The sequence below is a fragment of the Gopherus evgoodei genome, chromosome 14 (genome assembly GCF_007399415.2).
Source record: "Gopherus evgoodei ecotype Sinaloan lineage chromosome 14, rGopEvg1_v1.p, whole genome shotgun sequence".
NCBI lineage: Eukaryota > Metazoa > Chordata > Testudines > Testudinidae > Gopherus > Gopherus evgoodei.
Window position 1 is genome coordinate 20,857,433 of NC_044335.1, and position 21,471 is coordinate 20,878,903.

At 49.8% G+C, this 21,471-nt stretch overlaps 1 protein-coding gene across 1 annotated transcript in view; it reads right to left on the reverse strand.

The window, feature by feature from the left end:
- Positions 1–21,471, reverse strand: part of KCNS1 (potassium voltage-gated channel modifier subfamily S member 1) — a 34,406-nt gene that overhangs the window by 4,275 nt on the left and 8,660 nt on the right. The window lies entirely within an intron of this gene.

A 21,471-nucleotide genomic window follows, 5' to 3' on the forward strand; every position in this document is an offset into this window, starting at 1 on the left:
CAAAGCTTCTAAATAAAGGGGCTTCCCACTCCTTCCCCCTCACCCCTGCTAATATGGTCTCCTCTAATTACACTTGGACACATTCTCCTTTTATCTTGGCAGGACTCTGGATATCTTCTAATGGGAAGTTTCTCCCCCACTGAAATAATTTTCTTGTGGCATTGGCAGGAGAGGAAGCCTTGTGTTCTTGGGCAGGAATAGGAGTGAGGGGGACTGCCCCTAGCAAGGGAAGGGATGTTTGCTTTAGAAACACCCCATCCTATTGGGTGTTGGAGAAATGGCTAATGAGAGCTCTACTGACTGAATTGATGAATCCCCTTTGCTCTTCTAACTGAGGCTGGTAACATCTTCAAACCTTTCAAATAAGCTCATGCTTTTGGTGGAGATTTATTTCTATTCCCATAGCAATGTTTGCTGTATGATCCCAAGGGGAGGTGACAGGCAGAGTGACAGCTTCTTCCCTTTAACAACCTCCTTCCTTAAACATGGGCAGGCTGCTTTTGACAGAAGCATGTCATCTGTTGTTACTTACTGGCCCCCAAGGAATAGTTATCTTGCACTGATCTGGAGTCCTTTCCTGAGTCATGGTAGATCAAGGCAGGACAGGAAAAAGATGGAAATCTTTAGAGATGGGATGTTTTCTACATATCTTGTTTACACAAGGAAGTCACACTGTATCACTTAAGGTGTGAATTTAAACTGATAGTTAAACGTGTACCAAAGGCCATGTGGGCACTCATTTCAGTGCAGAGTGGTTTAGCTTAAGTCAATTGGAAACAGGTTTCACTGAACAGAAATAAAGCACTTTCCTAGCCAGGAGAATTATATGGCCAGCAGAGTTAAGGACATGAGTTTTTTTCCCAAGTATATGAGGAACAAAAAGAATCCTAATAATGGCATTGATCCATTACTAGATGGAAATGATGGAATTATACTAATAATGCAGAAAAGGCAGAAGTGTTCGCTAAATATTTCTGTATGGGGGGGGGATGAAGAAATGATGTTGTCATATCTTATGAGAACTCCTTCCATTCCACTCAGTAGCTGCTGTTTAACATCCTCCTAAAGTTAACCCTTTGTAAATCAGCAGACCCAGATAACTTACATCCCACAGTTTTAAATAAGATGGCTGAGGAGTTCACTGGACCTTTAATGTTGATTTTCAATAAGTCTTGGAATACTGGGGAAGTTCCAGAAATCTGGAAGAAAGCTAATGGTGTGCCAAAATTTTAAAAAGGTAAATAGGATAACCCGGGTAATTTTGCCTCTGTATTTGGCTCTGTGAATATTGTGTCCAGTTCTGATGTCCACAGTTCAAACAGGAAGTTGATAAATTGGAGAGAAGAACCATGAGAATGATTAAAGGATGAGAAAATCTGCTTTATAGTGATAAACTCAAGGAGCTCAATCTAGTTAGTTTACCAAAGAGGTCCAGGGGTGACTTGATTACAATCTCTAAGTACCCAAATGGGAACAAATATTTGCTTCAGTCTAGCAAAGACATAACATGATCCAATGGCTGGAAGTTGAAGATAGGCAAACTCAGCTTGGAAATAAGGTGCAAACTATTAACAATGAGGGTAATTAAACATGGGAAACATTGCTTTCTTTGCTGGCTCTCTCTCACACACACATGGCTCACCTATCAATCCCTGAGCCCCTGCATGTGCAACCAGTCCTAGGGTAATCCCTCAGACCACATGGCTTGGCTTACAGTTAAAAGTTAGCTTGACATAGCTATGATGCTCAGGGGTATGAAAAATTCACACCAGAGTTGTTGCTATGGTGATCTAACCCTCCATATAGACACAGCTAGGTCCTAGCTACTACTGCTTGCAGAGGTGGATTACCTATAGCAATGGGAAAACCCCTTTGTCACTTTAGGAAGTGTCTACACATGGCGCTACAGTGCTGTACATGTGCTAATGCAGCACCTGTAATGTAGACATGGCCGTAGCCCTATTCAAGCTTTGCAAACAGGGATTTCCCCACACACACACCCTGAATTTCCCCAACACCCCCTCCAGTTTTGTGAATTAGTTACATGCAGTGTTGCCAATTTAGTGATTGTTTGGAAATTTGAATTGAAATTGAAACATTAATACATACTTTAAAAACATATAAAGTGTATGATAAAATACGTGTATCTGAAAAAGTATAATAGATTTGAAAAGTATGAACATAGACTAGCTTCCTTATACAGCTTTTGTGTTTATGACGATGTCAGTGCATTCATTTCAGTGATGTTGGCCAAATTATGATTTGTAAGCAAAGTCTAAATGAGCTCTCCCTGACAGCTAGTGGTGAGCTGGGGGGAAAGACTTCAGGACCAGATTGTATTTACAGTCACACCTAATCTACCTAGGTATCCAGCAAACATAGCTGTGTCGCCCAAGTGATAGATTTTGGCTGGGGTTGGGTTACAAATCACTTGAATGTGTGTGTGTGTGGGGGGGATTAAATGTTGTTATGGTATAAGTAAAGGGCAGTAGAACTGTACTTAGCCTGTGCTGATTGAGGGCATCAAGAGAGAGGCTGGGGACAGGTGTTTTGCTTGATGGTCTGCCTGAGTCACAAGTACTATTTGACTTGCCCCCTCCACTGTTTAAAGACAGAGCTGATTAGGCTCCATAGAGAGTCTTTTGTTTTGTTAAGTGACCACTGCAGCTGAAATCACTGATAATCAGGTCTAAGTGGAAGAGACAGCCCAGTCTGCACTAGCAGCAAGGTTCCCCCACTGAGAGCTCAGCTGAAATCACCGTGAGCTGGGCGGAACCTCAAGAGGCATGCGAACAAACATGGGTTTGGCATCGTACTTTTTATTTAAGCAAGAGATACCACACACTCCAAACTGGAGGCCAATGTTAAGTGCATTGTCACTTGTTCATTTGCTGGTCTTGTTCAGAACCAGTGTTCAACTTCAGGATGCTCATTATCTTTCTGCAAGGAACTCAACTGACCGGCTAGAAGCATGTGGTGTAACAGTGAAAGACTCAACAGTTGAAAAAGTGAAGACCTCTCTCACCACATTCAAAAAAATTGCATGCATGGCTGATGAATGCACTGATGCAAATGGGAAAGTATTAAGTCATTGTGTATGTTATCTTGATGTCAGAGGTAGGCCAGTAGATGCATTTCTAGATGTTCAAGTTACAGAAGACATATCGGCTGCATCTGTGACAACCCACCTCTTAGAAGAGTTAAATGCTTGTCAATTGGACCTCAGACAGATGGTTGCTTCTGCATTTGTTGGAGCTGCAAACTTCTCTGGAAGACGTGGTGGAGTACAAGCTTTGCTCAGAGAAAAGTGTAACCCCTACTCCCTCCTTTACGCACTGCAGAGGCCATCTACTCCAACTAGCGCTAGCACAAGCCGCAGACTCTACAAAAGACATTTAAAAAGCTATAAATTTAATGTCTTCATTATATTCTTTTTTCAGCAAGAGTCCAAAAAGACTGAATATCTTGGAAAATATAGAAGATACACTGGGGCTGAAGTTCAAATTAGTCCAAGCTGGGAAAACTCTCTGGCTTTCTCATGAGTGATCCTTGGCTGTTGTCTTAAAATTACTCCAGACATTATTACTGACTTTGGAAAGTATCTACCAAGATGGGATGGATCTAAGTAGTGAGGCTGCTGGATTACTTTTGCTACTATGTTCAGAGAAGACTATTGCCATACTATCTCTTGTAAGTCTACCGTTGAAACCACTTGGGTCATTAAACAATGCCATCCAGGCATCTGCTACAACAGTAGTAGATCTTTGTCTATATTTGGGTCAATCAGAGAGCTATCAGTTGAAAAAGTACTGGAAGAAGCAAAGGAGTCAGTCCAGAAGTTGACTAATGAAGGCATTTATATTGAATCCTTAAGTGAAGAGGACAAGAAGTATTTAAGACAACTGAAAAAGTACACAGACTTTAATCTTAAAAATCTACAGCAGCGACTTCTAGATTCTACTCAACCTCTAGGTAGCTTTTACAGATCCCTGTCCTATCAAACACTAACAGTTGAGTGAAGTGAGGCACTACCAGCAATGGGGCTGCCATGTGCTCAGGACAGAATAGAGAATTTGAACACAGAGTGGAATATCATACAACGACTGAATAAAGATTTGACTTCAACTTCTTTTTTTATCATCACTAGTGGCTCAATCCGATCTTTATGCTATGTTTCCTCGGAAGAAAGAAGTAGGAATTCATCTCTTGCTACTCCTAGTCACAACAGCTACAGTTGAGTGTTCTTTTTCATCTTTGAACAGAATTTTGTGTTCTGAAAGAAGTCGCCTTCTGCCTGATCATGTGAATGAATTAATGAGCATATCAGTTGAAGGAATGGAAGTACTGGACACACAAGAAGCCACCAAAGATGAATGCACTGCATTCAAGAAGTTCATTAATAACAGAGTTATGCAAAATTATAACACAGAACCAAGAAGGATGTAGATGTGCTTCATAGAAGGCTTGAGTAGCCAACTTTAATTTGTGTGATGATTTCAAAACATGCATTAAATCTAATAAAATGGTCATGAAACAGTTTTCAGTTTTTACTGTGGTGCCATACAGCCCACCTTCACCCTCATGGTCTCACCTCTCATTGGCCCTGACCCCCTCCCCCTTAATTTCAATTCCCGGGGAAAACACTGTCTGCAACATGTCCCAATGCTTTGGACACTTGCCTCCTATTTTTTCAGTTATCACAAAATAAAAAAGTATTTAATTGCTCCTTCCATGTTGCCTGAATGAAGGGTGCTTAGGCTTTAACCAGGTCTGTAACAATTTATAGATCAGACAGCTGCTGAATGGCATCTATTAACACGGGGCAGGCAAATGTTTTGGCCTGAGGGCTGCATAGGGTTTCAGAAATTGTATGGAGGTCCACCCCAAACAGCCAGGTGTGGCCCAGCCCCCACCCCCATCTGACCCCCCCTGCTTCTCACCCCCCTGGACCCCTGTCCCATCCAACCCCCTGCTGTCTGTCCCCTGACCACCCCCGAACCCTTGCCCCTAACTACTCCCTGCACTATCCAATCACCCTTTCTCCCTGATTGTCCCCAGAATTCCTGTCTCCATTCAACCTCCCTGTTCCACACTCTCTGACCACCCCGACTCCTATCCACACCCCCGGCCCCTGACCACCCCCCTCCACCTTTCCATGCCCCCTTAGCACGCTGCCTGGAGCACCAGTGGCTGGTGGTGCGGCTGCACCAGGACAGGCAGCTGCGCTGCCCAGCTGGAGCCAGCCTTGCACCGCATAGCACAGAGCACCGGGTCAGGCCGGGCTCTGCAGCTGCGCTACCCCAGAAGCTTGCAGCCCCGCCGCCCAGAACTTTGCGCCAGCGGCGCAGTGAGCTGAGGCTGCAGGGGAGGGGTAACAGCAAGGGAGGGGCTGGGGGCTAGCCTTCCGGGTCAGGAACTCAGGGGCCTGGCAGAACGGTCCCGTGGACCGGATGTGGCCCATGGGTCATAGTTTTCCCACCTCTGTATTAACACCTTTCACCATTAAACAAAATAAGATTAATCTCCATTTGCTTTTCTTCTCTTCCTGCTCCCCCTGAATCACACCTGCTCCCCCGATGCAATCACAGTCTCCAACTCTTCAAGCACCTCGCAGGCTGGGGAGTCACTCCCCCTCAGTCTTATTCAGTACTGTTCTTTCTGTCAGTGAAAGGTGCTGACCTGACAGCCCTAGAATCGGTTTATCCATAAAGCAGCAGTCACAGTCACAGCACAGCAGCATCCATCCCCAGCTACTCAGACTCCACACAGACAGCTCAACGTCGGCTAGCGATCACTGGTCTCAAAAGACCTGGCATTATGGTCCATATATCAGTATGGAAAACTGTCTCCCATCCATCACTCAAATGAGACCATTCATCACACGGACCAGCGTCATCTCCAAGCTGTTCCAGGGCCTGAAACCAGCCAGAAACAAGTCAGAGAATCCTAGTCTGTCCAGATGTCCCTGGAAGTAAGCTAAATGGCCACTTGACTTCATAGGTGCTGGAACTAAGGGTAGCTTGAAGTGGTTTCCATTATATGCAGGGTTTACAGTTTGGTTCAATGGCTCTCAGCACTCTCATAATACAAATTGTTTCAGCCCCCCTCTTTGACTCTGTCTTTGATGCCTTACGCACAAGAACAGAATCATTCCTAACGGGAGACTCACAGGACGCTCCTTGTCCTGTGAAGTTTTTACACACACACACACACACACACACACACACACACACACACACACACACACACACAGCACTAGATAGTAGCTAAAACATAAGCAATTCCCCTCCCTTCCCACTCACCATCCTGAGTCGAGCACTGGGGAGGTGTTTTAAGGCCTTTGCCCCACACAATTCAAAGAAGATGGAGAAGAGACAAAGAGTCCTGCGGCACCTTGTAGACTAACAGACATATTGGAGCATGAGCTTTCGTGGGTGAGTACTCACTTTGTCGGATGCATGGAGAAGAGACACTGGCTCTGCCTTGTTCAGGTCCCCAAACCAAATAAGAGGTGATGCCAGCTCTTACTGTTGTCACTGAGAAGAGAGTGCATCAGATTCTGAACTAATACAGAACTGGAAAGGACTGGATGAACCACCACCAGTGAGACAACAGTCACTCCCCCACCCTGTTTCTGCCTCTGCTACATGAAAAGAAGGGTTTCCATGCAGTGCTGAGGAATCCATGCCATTTCACGACTCCAGATCCATATAGGTGATGGCATTGCTCATGTGTGTGTCAGTATCACATGTGCACAACAGAACTGCTCATTCAAATGGATCCTTTTATGCTCTGACTTTTTAAATCAGAAAATCAATGATAAGGCAACAGTGCAGAAACACCAGCTGGGACTGTGGAAGTGTGAGACTTCCCCCGTCATTTCATGCTGAGGAAGGCTTTTGATCTGTTAAGACTAGTGTTCAGGCCCACAGGGTGTTGTGTTTCTCACTTGTACCTAAAGTACAGCATTGTAGGCAGGTATCATCAGCTGCTGCAGAATCCCAGGACCCTAACCTCAGTCCTCAGAGGGTAAGCGCAGGAGGAAATGGCTTTTACACAACTGAGTTTTAAAATGTATTTCCTTGTGATCCGGAGCACAGAGAAGCAAGACACCAGAAAGCAAAGGACCCTGATGTGTATTGTTGCAGGTGTCTGTGCAAAACAACAAGACTTGCTTCTTAAGTTACAAAACACACCAGGTACTTCCCTAGTGTAGCTGTTACCCTAACTCTGTGCGGCTGTCTTGGAAACACCTTGCAATTGCTGTTGTCCCCCACTGAATTAGAGCAAACGATGGATGCTCCTGTTCTACAGTAACAACTGACCAACTCCATCTAGAGCCTGATTATGCTCTTCAATAACCAGGTCATGCTCCTCACTGCACCCCGGGGCCTGCACAGTACAAACCTACAACAGCTGATCTTACAAGGGGCTCATGTGCGTTCACACCCTGGGAACAGGACCGAGTCTTGAGAGGGGTATAAATGAGGGGAAGAAAACACAGAACACCATGCTCATCTATGGTGCTGTACACGATAAACCTATATACAGCATCTGAAAGGGGGCTGAAGAAAGAGGAAAGCCTGCTGTTAAATATCAAGCGCTGGGAATTACACAGCTGCCTTTACTGGGCCTTATTGTTAACAGACCTTTGTGCACACCTCTAGAGAATAACTCTTTCCAGCAACCTTGAAAACATGCATCTAGGGCAAAAGCACACAAAAGACCAGATTTCACAGGCTGGGGGACCAGATTTCACAGTTTATGACTGTGAATTTGGTAGGGCCCTAATGATGGGTGATAAGAAAAGCCGGGAGGGTGACTAAAAGGGCAGATGGGTCAGTGATGGCAAGAACTGATCAGGATTTTTCTGTTAACATTTTTGAATTTTTTCATTTGTTAAACAGAAAATACCTTTTCTACAAAACTGAAATGTTCTGTGGGATGTCTGTTTGGCCAAAAAAATTCAACTTTCCACTGCAAAAATCAAAATGAAGAATGTCGTTGTGCATCAGGTTGACCTGAATCGATACATTTTGGTTGGTCAAACCAAACTGAAATGTTTGGTCAGTTCTACATTGATCTACATGTACTTGAGCTACTGCAGTGCCTCATGCCACCCATTCGCCTCAATGGGCCAAGGTTGGACTACATCTCCCATGGTGCACTGTCATCTCCTCCCACCCCTGGCTGGACCACAGCGGGACATCATGAGTTATACCTGACCACAGTATATCATGGGAGATGTAGTCCGGATAGGTAGCTTGGCCTATGGAGGGCAAGGGGGACAAGAGTTACCCAACCTACAACTCCCATCAGAGAGACACGGATTAATGTCAAATCAAGACAACACCAAAACATTCATATTTCTGAATCTTTCAGAATTTTCCATTTCATACAACATTTCAGGATTGGAAAGTCAACAGACTGATTTGGGACAAAAACGAACGTTAAAATATTGGAATTTCCTATAGGATGGAAATGCCAAAGAGCCCAGGAGGGGGACTGAAGAAGGATTAATCTGAGATGGTTGAACCTCCATAGGACTGGATTTTCTTTGCTTGGTGGTTTGAGCCAATTATGGCTTCTGAAGTGGTTTGTTCATCTGCTGGGAATGTGCCAAAAACAACTACAACTCAGAAGGCTCAGGTCAGAAAGGCAAGACATTCTGGAAGCAGAAAGGATAGTAAGTGAAGACCTCCAAAACCAAATGAAACTGAGGAAAGAAATTCTGCCCCCATTAAAGTTGACGAGAGTTTTGTCATCGACTTCAGCGGGGCCAAGATTTCACCTTGGGAGTTGTGCACGCAGGGCAGATGGCAACCACTCTGTCTTCTAGCCCTGAGAGAAGGAGCTAAGCCTGTCAATACAGCAAGGCCAACTCAGCAAAAAGGAAGCAACTTTCACTTGTTTTTCTTACCTTATATAAATTCACCCAACTGCTAAAAGGTTCATGTTTTCAATGTGGGCCAGTACAGAGGTGTGTGTGCAGGTGGATAGCCAGATGACAAAGCCCGGGGGCATGTTCTGAGTGCAGCAGTCCTAACTGTCTCACAAAGTATTTTTGCACGTGTTCATTTTATAGATAAGATTATGGGCATAGTTTGGAGGAGTAGGGGGGCATTGCTCCCCACCCCTGAATTCCAAGCCTTGGGCAGGCATGGAATTTGCCTTCTCGTGTGTGGCCTCATTGACCTGATTGGAGCTCCCCCCCGCCCCACAGTGCAGAAGTCAAACTGTGCCTATGGAGAAAGTACTGCTCATAACATCGCATGTTCAAAATGTTAGGCTAAAAGTTAGGGTGTCTTCACTGCAGAGTTCACTCAGGTGATTGGCAACTGGGTCTGAGCACCCAAGTTAGCCTGAGCCTGGAGTGAGCAGCTGCACTGCAAAGCCCTACCTGAGTTACTGTGTCTGCACTGTAAGTGTACCACCCTCCAAGCCCCCTACCCTGTGTTGCTAGGACACTTGGAGACATATCCCATGATTCTTTGTGCTGTAGTAAGCTGAGCTGCGCTGATCCTTTCCCAGTGAATAGGGGGAGAACTTGTCTGACCTTCTGGGCCCACAGGGGAAATGTGGGTAGGCACTGGAGGATTATCAGCACTCACGTGAGTCAGCCTATGTTCTCAGTGCAAAGTGGGTAAGTTACCAACCTGAGAGTGGAACCTGGGCTATAACCCAACCCCCCAGCCAGGCTAGCTTACCTTGGTTGAAAGCACCATCAAATTCAGGTGCGAGGTTTGGGTGTGTGAGGATAGTTATGGGCAACACCTGGGTAAGAGCTGAGCTAACTCTGCAGTGAAGACATACCCACAGAGATGGACAAAACAGGCATGAATCAGTGCAGACTGTGAAAACAGAAAACCAGCTAACCTGGAGCTAAATATTAAGTGACTAAGAACTAGCTGAGTTAAGAGGTATACTTACCTGATGCTAGTCAGAGTGCCCAATGCCGCACACGGGAGGGTTCCTGATGCAGTTCAGTAGCTTTCTGATTGTAACTAATACCAAGAGGTATATATGGAGATATAGCTATCTCATAGAACTGGAAGGGATCCTGAAACGTCAAGTCCAGTCCCCTGCCTTCACTAGCAGGACCAACTACTGATTTTGCCCCAGATCCCTAAGTGGTCCCCTCAAGGATTGAACTCACAACCCTGGGTTTAGCAGGCCAAGGCTCAAACCACTGAGCTATGTGACTGTACTTAACAGATTTTTGTGTGTGTGATGTGGCACCGGCCAACTTGATTTTCACTCATTGGAGGAAGGAAATCAGAATGTGGATGTTCAGGTGTCCAGAAGAGAGAATAAGAAAGCTGATCCCACAACAGGATACAAACAAGGCTTTGCTTAGGGTATGTCTACACTACCTGCCAGATCAGGTAGTCTAGACACGATACATCGATCCCCGAAAGTGTTCCCCCTCGACTCCGGAACTCCACCAGGCAAGAGGTGGAAGCAGAGTCGATGGGGGAGCGGCGGCAGTCGATCCTGCACCCTGAGGTCATAGCTGAAGTTGCATATCTTAGATCGATTTCTCCCCCACCACCCCAGACCAAGCCCAAGATTACTATCGACAGGAGCTGAGCAGTTTCTAATAATTTCAAGGAGGAACAATCTAATCTTCCTCTACCATCACCTGCAGCTGTGGATTCCAAAATGACATCCTGTGGGGAAAGCTAGGTCAGAGTGTGCAATGCAGCTCAATTTTCAGGGACTTACCAACTGGCTATAAAACACTTGCTCCTGGCAGGAACATAGCAGCACCTCCAATGGCCTAGCCTGACAGCAATAATGAGAGGGAAATTGTTTATACATTTTAAAAGAGTATCTGTTTAGCCACTGGGAGTTATTGGAGAGCAAGAAAAGTAGAAGTCATGTGATTCTGTAACTCAGACATTTCAGTTTTACAAACCACAGCCAGGACTAGAACACGGGGGCTTGAGGAATCTGAGATTGTCATGTTTGGAAACTGGTTTCTGCCTGTGCACAGTCATTTGTTTTTAAATGCATTGCTCATTGGTAACTCCATAAGAACATGGCTGCTTCTAGTAAGTGATTGTTTGTTGGAGAGACTGTGGGTTTGGAAGAAATTACTATAATCACCCCAATAGCAGCTGCTTTAGAAGTCTCCCTACTAAGCAACTACTGGAGCTAAGCTAACTGGCTCTGATGAAATCAGAGCCCTAAAGCCAGAGAGGTTTGCCTGTAACTGGGCTTCACGTGAGTCAGGGTAGGGCTTTTTCAAAGAAGCACAAGATATTTTCTCTAATGCAATAAAGGAAAATCAAACCAAGCTCAGCTTCCATCTTAGGACACTAGGGTGAGGATACAAAATAAACAAACAAAAGGGACTGCAGTGTGAAGACTGGAAGTCACTCCTTGGCATATTCTGTTGTGTCCATGTGGTGTAAGACTCTGGAATCACAGTCCCTGCCCAGGCACAAGTGAGAATTAAGGGGAGGAAGGATGTTCTCCTGGATTGAACACTGGACTGAGACTTGGATGCACTTCCTAGCTTCGGTGTAAGCTTCCTGTGTGACTGCTGTAAATCTAGCCTTTTGTACTTGCCCAGGATACATAGGATCTAAAGATACAGATAGATGCCTACTGGGATTTACAAAAGCACCTGAGTTAGGCACTCCCACTGACTTTCAATGAGAGTTAGGCACCTCACCTGTATCTGAGAAGCATGATAGCTGCATCTAATATCACGAATTGGCCTTCCAAGCCTGATGGACTAATCAGAGCAGAGGTTCTCTGTTTGCTGCAACTGCTAGCTCATTGGCAGCATCTTCTGGAAGTCAGTTTCAAACAGGCAGCCTCTTAGCAGCATGGAGTGCCAGGGACAATTGTTCAGGAAGAGTTAATAAAAATAAAAGAGGCTGGAGGGACAGAATAAAGTACAATAGCTAGGAGCAGACAATGAGGTGGGGGTGAAGCGTAGCTGGGTCTGGCTTGTAGCAGATCCTCTTTCACGTGGGCCTTTGTCCCCTGGAGAGGCTTTGTCAGAACCAAGTGCTGGCTCCAAAGACCACAGAAGGGAATGGGAAGGTTCATTACTTTAATGGGCTTTGGATTAGGTCCCAAGTGATTTGATGAACATCCACAGTTTCTTTACAATAAACAGCAGAAATCTCACTGCTCATGTCTCTGGCACTAATGCTAATCAGTCCACTTGCCAAAGATACCAACTCCCTACTTCCCTCTTATGGCAATGGGCTTTCATTCCTCTGATGCTGTATGCTTTTGCAGAAGGGAGGAAGATGTTAACAATACTTTGTAATTTACATGCCCAGCAAAAAAACTTAAATCTGATGCAGTGGTTTGGTGTTTTCAGTGAGATTTCAATCTCTCCCAAAGTAGATCAAGAGAGACTTTGCTCAGCATCCTTCAGCAAATCAGTAGCTCAGGCTGAGTCAAAGCCCAGGAAAATCCTAGTTCTTCTTCGAGTGATTGCTCACATCCATTCCAGTTAGGTGTGCGCGCCGCGCGTGCACGTTCGTCGGAAACTTTTTTACCCTAGCAACTCCAGTGGGCCGGCAGGTCGCCCCCTAGAGTGGCGCCGCCATGGCGCTCTATATATACCCCTGCCGGCCCGCCCGCTCCTCAGTTCCTTCTTACCGCCGTGTCGGTCGTTGGAACTGTGGAGCGCGGCTTAGCTGTCCTCCACGTCCCTAGCTCTCCTAGTTTTCAATCGCTTATCTCTAGTTCTATATAGTGTTAATTAGTGTTGTTAAGTAAATAGTTCTTGGCCGGGGGCTTAGCCCTTCCCGGCACCCGGCGCCAGGCTCATGCCTGTTTCGCCGGGCTTCAAGCAGTGTGCGGCCTGCAAGAAGCCCATGCCCACCAGCGATCCCCACGAAGCGTGCCTGAAGTGCCTCGGGGAATCGCACAGGTCTGACAAGTGCCGCATCTGTAAGGCTTTCAAGCCGAGGACAAAAAAGGAGAGAGATCAGAGGCTCCGAACTCTCCTAATGGAGGCGGCACTTGACCCGTCGACTTCGCGGACCGTGGTCTCGGCACCGGCACCGGATCGCTCCGGCACCGAGAAGACTCCTCGGCACCGACCTTCTCCGGCACCGGAATCACAGCCTAGGCCGTCGAAGTCTGCTACTCCGGCCAGGCAGACCCGGCTTGAGCGCCCGGCCTCGACATCGGCCGTGGCACCGCCGGCACCGTCAGCACCGTTGACTCCGGGCCTGGCGGGTCCGTTGAGTCCGGTGCCGCCGAGCTCCCCCATGAGATCTGGGGTTGAGATAGTGGTCCCATCAACACCGGAGACCTTCGCCTCGGCTCGGGACCTTATTGCCCTGACGGAGCCCACTCGGCTGCCACCCCCGGTACCTCCGGTGCGGGTCGTGTCCAGGGGCAAGCCCATGATGTCGGCGCCGCCCAGAGACAGTCCTTCGCCATCTAGGTCCCGACGTCTTGGGCGCTCCAGATCCCGACGCCGCTCGCAGTCCCGGCACCGCTCCCCTCAGCGGCACCGGTCGCACTCGCGGCAACGGTCGACCTCCGGACGGTCGCGGTCAAGCTCCAGTCGGCGTCACCGGCACCGCGACTCCAGGAGCAGGTCCCATCGCTACTCGCCGCACCGGTCGACCTCCCGGCACCGAGCTGGTGGCAGGTCCCGGTCTCGGTCGACCTCCCGGCGCCGAGCCGGTGGTAGGTCCCGGTCGACCTCCCGGCACCGAGATGGTGGCAGGTCCCGGTCCCGGTCGACCTCCCGGCGCCGAGCCGGTGGTAGGTCCCGGTCGACCTCCCGGCACCGAGCCGGTGGCAGGTCCCGCTACCGAAGCGACACCCGGTACCGATCAGGATCCCGGCACCGTGACAGATCCAGGTCCCGGTCCCGATCCCGGCACCGATACGACTCCCGGCACCGGTCCCCGGCACCGAGACGATCCTCCGTGCCGACCCGCGCCGGCCCGTACCATCCGGGGTCGGCCCCGCCGTGGCCCTCGAGACAGCCGTCCGTATCTTCACAGGCGGACAGTGCGTATGCGCTCGGCACCGACCGGCAGGCGGCGCTCTTCGGGGATCCGCCGCGGGAAGACCAAGGCCCACCACAGTGGGGATTCTGGACACCCTGGGCATACCATCAGGCCCAGGGCCCCCAGCAGCTCCCTCCCACACCGGCGAATGCGGAGCGTAGGGCCCCTGAAGCCTCCTTGTCTCGCCCCCCTCCCTCCCCGGAGGCGGAGGAAGGGCCCAAACAGCAGGACTCCGCTGTGGCTCCGGAGGTAGAGGCGAGGGCTGAGGAAGACCCTCAGTTGGACACTATCGTGCCTGGGGTCTCCTCATCCTCCTCCCCGGATGAGGCGGTGGCGGGTACCTCCTCCAACAGTCCCCCCCCGCTGGATCTCAGGGCGCACCAGGACCTCCTCAGGCGGTTGGCCCAAAACCTGAGTCTGCAGGCAGAGGAGGTCTCGGAGATAGAGGACCCGATTGTTACCATCCTCTCTTCGGATGCTCCCACCAGGGTCGCCCTGCCCTTTGTACGGACCATTCAGGCCAATGCCAATACTATCTGGCAGTCCCCGGCCTCCATCCCTCCGACAGCGAAAGGAGTCGAGAGAAAGTACATGGCCCCTTCCAAGGGGTATGAATACTTGCACGTTCACCCGACTCCCGGTTCACTGGTGGTGCAGTCGGTGAACGATAGGGAGCGTCACGGCCAGGAGGCTCCGGCCCCCAAATCCAGAGAGGCCAGGCGAATGGACCTCCTTGGCCGTAAGGTATATTCGGCTGGGGCCCTGCAGCTCAGGGTCTCTAATCAGCAGGCCCTGCTGAGCAGGTACGCTTTTAACTCCTGGGTGGCAGTGGACAAATTTAAAGAGCTGCTGCCACAGGATGCTCGCCAGGAGTTTACGGCCATCCTGGACGAGGGCAAAAAGGTCGCGCGCACGGCCTTACAAGCATCCTTGGACGCTGCGGACTCGGCTGCCCGTACCCTCGCGTCGGGAGTTACGATGCGTCGCATCTCCTGGCTGCAGGTTTCCGGCCTTCCGCCAGAGCTCCAGCACACGATACAGGACCTTCCTTTCGAAGGCCAGGGCCTGTTTTCGGAAAAGACAGACCCCAGACTCAAGAGTCTGAAGGACAACCGGGTCATTGCGCGGTCCCTCGGGATGCACACCCCCGTGACGCAGCGTAGACCCTTTAGGCCACAGCAGCAGCCGTACCGTAGGCCGTTTTCCCAGTTCCGCCAGCGGCAGGACCCTTACAGGCGCCGCGGCAGGAACGGCAGGCGCAGGCAGTCTGGGAACCAAGGGGGGCAGAACCAAGGCTCCTCGAAACCCCCGCCTGGTCCTAAGCCTTCATTTTGAAGGTGCGCCCGAGGGCGCTGTAGCAGTTTCCCCTATGGATCCTTTCCCCCCGTTTTCAAACCGCCTTTCGTTTTTCCTCCCGGCGTGGTCCCAAATAACATCGGACCGCTGGGTCTTAAACCTGGTGCAGACGGGATACCGCCTGCAGTTTGTTTCGTTTCCTCCTTCCCGCCCTCCTTCCTCGTCCCTCTTCAGGGACCCCTCTCACGAGCAATTCCTTCGACAGGAGGTGCAGACGCTCCTCAGCAAAGGAGCCATAGAGGCGGTTCCGGAAAACGAGAAAGGCAAGGGGTTTTATTCCCGCTACTTTCTGATCCCCAAGGCCAAGGGGGGCCTCAGGCCTATCCTCGACCTGCGAGAACTCAACAAATACCTCGTGAAGTTGAAGTTCCGCATGGTATCCCTGGGGACCATTATTCCATCCCTGGATCCGGGAGACTGGTACGCCGCCCTCGACATGCAGGACGCGTATTTTCATATTGCCATTTGGCCGCGCCACAGACGCTTTCTCCGCTTCGTTGTGGGGGCTCTTCATTATCAGTTTGCAGTCCTCCCTTTCGGCCTGTCCACGGCCCCAAGGGTGTTTACAAAATGCATGGCAGTTGTCGTGGCGCATCTTCGACGCAACCGTGTCCACGTGTTCCCTTATCTGGACGACTGGTTGATTCGGGGCACGTCGGAGCAGCAGGTCAGCAGCCATGTCCGCCTGATCACCGCCGTATTTGCAAGTCTGGGCCTCCTGATAAACACAGACAAATCCACTCTGAGGCCCACGCAAAAGGTGGAATTTATCGGGGCGGTCTTGGACGCCACGATGGGCAGGGCCTCGCTGCCTCTGCAACGGTTCCAGACCATGGCGGCGATCGTTCAGCGTTTGCGGTCAGCCCCGTTGACGTCAGTAAGGACATGTCTAACCCTGTTAGGCCACATGGCAGCGTGCACTTTTGTGACCGGCTACGCTCGGCTCCACATGAGGCCTCTCCAGCTGTGGCTTATCAGCCGTTACAGGCCGCAAAGGCAACCTTTAGACATGTTAATCACAATCCCCCAGAAGGTCTTAGATTCCCTCGGCTGGTGGTTGGACCAGTCCGTGTTATGTGCGGGTCTTCCCTTTCACCCCTCTCAGCCATCGGTATCCCTGACAACGGATGCCTCAGATCTGGGCTGGGGGGCCCACCTGGGGACCCTGCGGACACAGGGCCTGTGGTCCCAGGAGGAGGTGGGACTCCACATCAACATACGGGAGTTGAGAGCGGTCCGCCTTGCTTGTCAAGCGTTTTGTCATCAGCTTCAGGGTCGTTGTGTCGCCGTGTTTACGGACAACACGACGACGATGTACTATATCAACAAGCAGGGCGGCACCAGGTCCTCCTCCCTGTGCCACGAAGCGATACGTCTCTGGGACTTTTGCGTAGCCCACTCCGTTCACCTCAGGGCTTCCTTCCTCCCTGGAGTACGGAACACTCTGGCAGATCGACTGAGCAGATCCTTCCTGTCGCACGAGTGGTCCCTTCGCCCGGATGTCGCTCTCTCCATTTTCCGGAGGTGGGGTTATCCCCGGGTGGACCTCTTTGCGTCCAGGGGGAACAGGAAGTGCCCAGCATTCTGCTCCTTTCAGGGCAGGGAACCGGGGTCGATAGGGGACGCCTTCCTCATCCGGTGGTCGACCCACCTGTACTATGCATTTCCCCCGTTCCCTCTAGTCCACAAGGTCCTCCTGAAGGTGCGCAGGGACAAGGCGCTCGTGATCATGGTAGCCCCGGCGTGGCCCAGGCAGCACTGGTACACCATGCTGCTGGACTTGGCCATAGCCGACCCAGTTCCCCTGCCCCTTCATCCGGACCTGATTACCCAGGACCACGGGACCCTTTGTCACCCAGACCTGCAGTCGCTGCACCTAGCGGCGTGGCTCCTGCGTGGCTGACTGGCCCAGAGCTGCGATGCTCCACGCCTGTGAGAGAGGTGCTCTTGAGCAGCAGGAAACCGTCCACAAGAGCCACGTATTCAGCGAAATGGAAGCGCTTCTCCTGTTGGTGCGTAGAGAGAAATCTCCGCCCTATGGAAGTTTCGGTTTCCGAAATATTAGACTACGTTTTGTCCCTCAAAGGGCAAGGTCTGGCCTTATCGTCGTTGCGAGTCCACCTAGCTGCTATCTCCACCTTTCACCCGGGTGCGGACGGTCGCTCCGTTTTTTCTCACCCGACGGTGTCGAGATTCCTTAAAGGGCTGGAACGTTTATTCCCTAACGTCCGTCCCCCTGCTCCCACCTGGGATCTTAACCTGGTGTTGTCCCGACTCATGGGGCCCCCCTTTGAGCCGTTAGCTACTTGCTCCCTGCTCTACCTCTCTTGGAAAACTGCCTTTCTAGTGGCTGTCACCTCAGCTAGACGGGTGTCGGAGCTCCGAGCTCTTGTGGTAGACCCCCCATATACGGTCTTCCACAAGGACAAGGTGCAGCTGAGACCACACCCTGCTTTTCTGCCCAAGGTGGTCTCAGCCTTCCATGTCAACCAAGAGATTTTCCTTCCGGTTTTTTTCCCAAAACCTCACTCCTCAGGCAGGGAGCAGCAGCTCCACTCGCTGGATGTCCGTAGGGCTCTCGCGTTCTACATAGACAGGACTAAGCCCTTCCGAAAATCCCCCCAGCTTTTCGTGGCGGTAGCAGATCGTATGAAAGGTCTTCCTATCTCCTCCCAGAGGATATCCTCTTGGGTTACGTCCTGTATCAGGACTTGTTATGACTTGGCCCATGTCCCTGCGGGCCGTGTGACTGCGCATTCTACCAGGGCGCAGGCGTCATCGCTGGCTTTCCTAGCCCGTGTGCCCATCCAGGAAATCTGTCGGGCAGCGACCTGGTCATCGGTCCACACCTTTGCTTCCCACTACGCCCTGGTCCAGCAGTCGAGGGAGGATGCGGCCTTCGGAACTGCAGTGCTCCGTGCCGCGACTTCTCACTCCGACCCCACCGCCTAGGTATGGCTTGGGAGTCACCTAACTGGAATGGATGTGAGCAATCACTCGAAGAAGAAAAGACGGTTACTCACCTTTGTAACTGTTGTTCTTCGAGATGTGTTGCTCACATCCATTCCACACCCGCCCTCCTTCCCCACTGTCGGAGTAGCCGGCAAGAAGGAACTGAGGAGCGGGCGGGCCGGCAGGGGTATATATAGAGCGCCATGGCGGCGCCACTCTAGGGGGCGACCTGCCGGCCCACTGGAGTTGCTAGGGTAAAAAAGTTTCCGACGAACGTGCACGCGCGGCGCGCACACCTAACTGGAATGGATGTGAGCAACACATCTCGAAGAACAACAGTTACAAAGGTGAGTAACCGTCTTTTTCCCAGGCTTCACCCCTGCATAACATACAATCAGCTTGTCAGTCCCAGCTCTGTTGCACTATCATTCACACTTAGCTGCAACACAGAGTTCAGGGAGCCTTTCCCACATGTACAGCTTTATTGGAATTCTGCAACCAAGAAAGTAACAATTTTACATTATGTTTATAGCCATCCTTTGCCAGATTCCTTAAGCTAAATGCTCACCTTTGAATCAGGTTTTCAGAATGAAATGGAATTGTTTTATCTACTTATGTAACAAGAACAACTATTACTTTAGAAACAGAAATCTTAAAAAACACTTGAAAACATGGGCCTTAAGACGAGTTGTGTTTCAGGCCTTTATAACATGTTTGATTTTAAAAGTCTCACTACTTTTCAAGTCTGCTGGTCCATGTAGGGGGCCTCAACCATACACTGCAGAACCACATATGGTGATCATAATATAGGTCCGTGGGACCCTGGCACTAACTATTTTTGTCTCTGTGCATGTACAAGAATTAGTCTTCCCAGTTTCTCAGGTTTTGCAGCCATTCCACCACTGTCAATCCAGTCCTCCTGATCCCAAGCTGGTTTTGGGGTGTATGCAGTGCTGAAGTGGCCACAGTACTGAAAAATAAGAAATGAAAAGAGTTAAAAGCCGCAGTGATACCCCCTATATCCCTAGGAATTCCAGGATTTATTATTTGTATTGCAGGGGGGTCTATGAGTCCGACTCATGTGCCAGGCGCCATACAAATACGCTAAGTGACAATTTCAGTTGAGATTTGAATTCTAATATACCTCTACCCCGATAGAACGCTGTCCTCGGGAGCCAAAAAATCTTACTGCCTTATAGGTGAAACTGCATTATATCGAACTTGCTTTGATCCGCCGAAGTGTGCAGCCTCCTCCCCTCCCCCTGGAGCACTGGCTTTACCATGTTATATCCGAATTCGTGTTATATCAGGTCACATTATATTGGGGTAGAGGTGTACCTTCTTGGAAAGTACTATCTCCTTGGCTAGAGATGATAAAGGGCATACAATAGACATTCACAGATATTTAGAAAAATAAGGGTATATGGTGCTGACAAGATAATATGGGGTACATGGGATGGTCATTTTGTACGACTAACAATGGAGACCAGACCTTTGAAAACAACTCTTTGCAGAGGGGCCTATCAAGAGGGAATCATAGAAAACAAGGAGGGAAATCTGATAAATTTGCACTGGTGAACTAGTCACATGGACAAGGATATAGGAGGATCAGCAGTATGTGTGTTTCTGTGGGAGTGGAAGCAAATATGCATAGCCTCACTCTTTGATAGCAAAGAATCTATGAATTTTTGCTTTATGAATTTTTTTTGGACATAGCTGCCAAGAACAGGAGAAAAATACAAGCCGAGATTAACTGGTATCTCTATTAGCTTTCTAAAGATGTATTTGCTGTCTGACAGTAGGTGGGGTGGGCAGTATAGTTATTCCCCCAACTCTCCTGGGATGTGGTAGTTTAGATGTCTATCACTTTGCTGGCAAAAAGGGAGTACGACTGTTTCTCTGAACAGTAACCAGGAAGACAATGAAGTATGTCTGCAGGTAAAGAGAACAGCTGCATGGTACTTAGATGCCTCTGTCTGGCATGTGGGCTGATGAGAATCAAAGGAAAGGTTTTGGCCACAGTGCCCAGTATGGAATTTTTTTTTTATTTTTTTTTTTACAGTAAGAGTCTACTGTTTAGACTATAGATGACTGCTATTATGATTGTTTGTATTGCAGTACTGCTTGGGAGCCAGGCAAGTGGGGAGCGGACCTTGAGGAATTGAATTGACTGGGCTGGGGATCAGCAGCTGCTATTTATGTGGAGGTGAATGGAGAATGGCATGGGGGAACTGATATGGCCAGCAGATGAGTGGAGACTGTGTTAGGGTTGGAGATTTCAGCCTCATGAGGGTCCTTATACGGACACTAATAGCAGGGTTTTTAATGACCTCCGAAAACTCTTCCCCAGCCCCCATCAGTTCACTGGACAGTAAAGAGCTGCATACCTGCTGTAGAGGGTCCCTAGTCTGTAGACTCCTCTTCCTGCCAGACTTGCTTAACCGCTGTCTCTTCTGCTGTGTCTGAATCCTGGTCCCCTCAAAGAGATCAAGTGTCTCAGGCATCTCCCAGTCTGGACCTGTCCCGCTGGCCTGCTCAGGACAGGGTGCTAGCGTTCTCCAGCTCAGCCCTCAGAATTGCACCTTGAGAGACTACAGACTGTGCAGAAGGGAAAGTGCCTAGAATTCAGTCCTGCTCTTTGTCAAAAAGCTACGTTTTCTGCCTTGATCTGGGCCTATTGTGTCCCAGGCCCTGTTATACTGGATGCACCTTCAGTCTTTTGGCTGTCTCGTGGCACCTGCTTGCCACTCCAAGCAATGCCCACCTCAGCCAATCATCACTCAGACCACTAGAGCACTGCAAGCAACTGAGCAGAGCTGGCCCAGAATCTCCTCATATCCTAGAAGGAGGGACACCAATGCTTGAGCGTTGGCCTCGGGCGAGCTGGCAGCATGCTCCTAGGAAGGCCCCCCCTCAGCCATGCTGGAGACAGAAGTAGAATGAAGCTGCAGAAGCTGGGTTTGGGGAGTAGGTCGCACAGCTGAGCTCCATGGTCATGCCGTATTATTAGAACATTAAGTGGCTTCTGGCTAGCTTGGCCCCTGTGCGGCTTGTAGAACAGACAGGCCAGATGAACCCAGGAACTATTCACACCACTGGCTCTATTATACCTGTGCTTTCTGACCACTCTGGTACTGCATTGGCAGAGACTGGAATGGTGGAG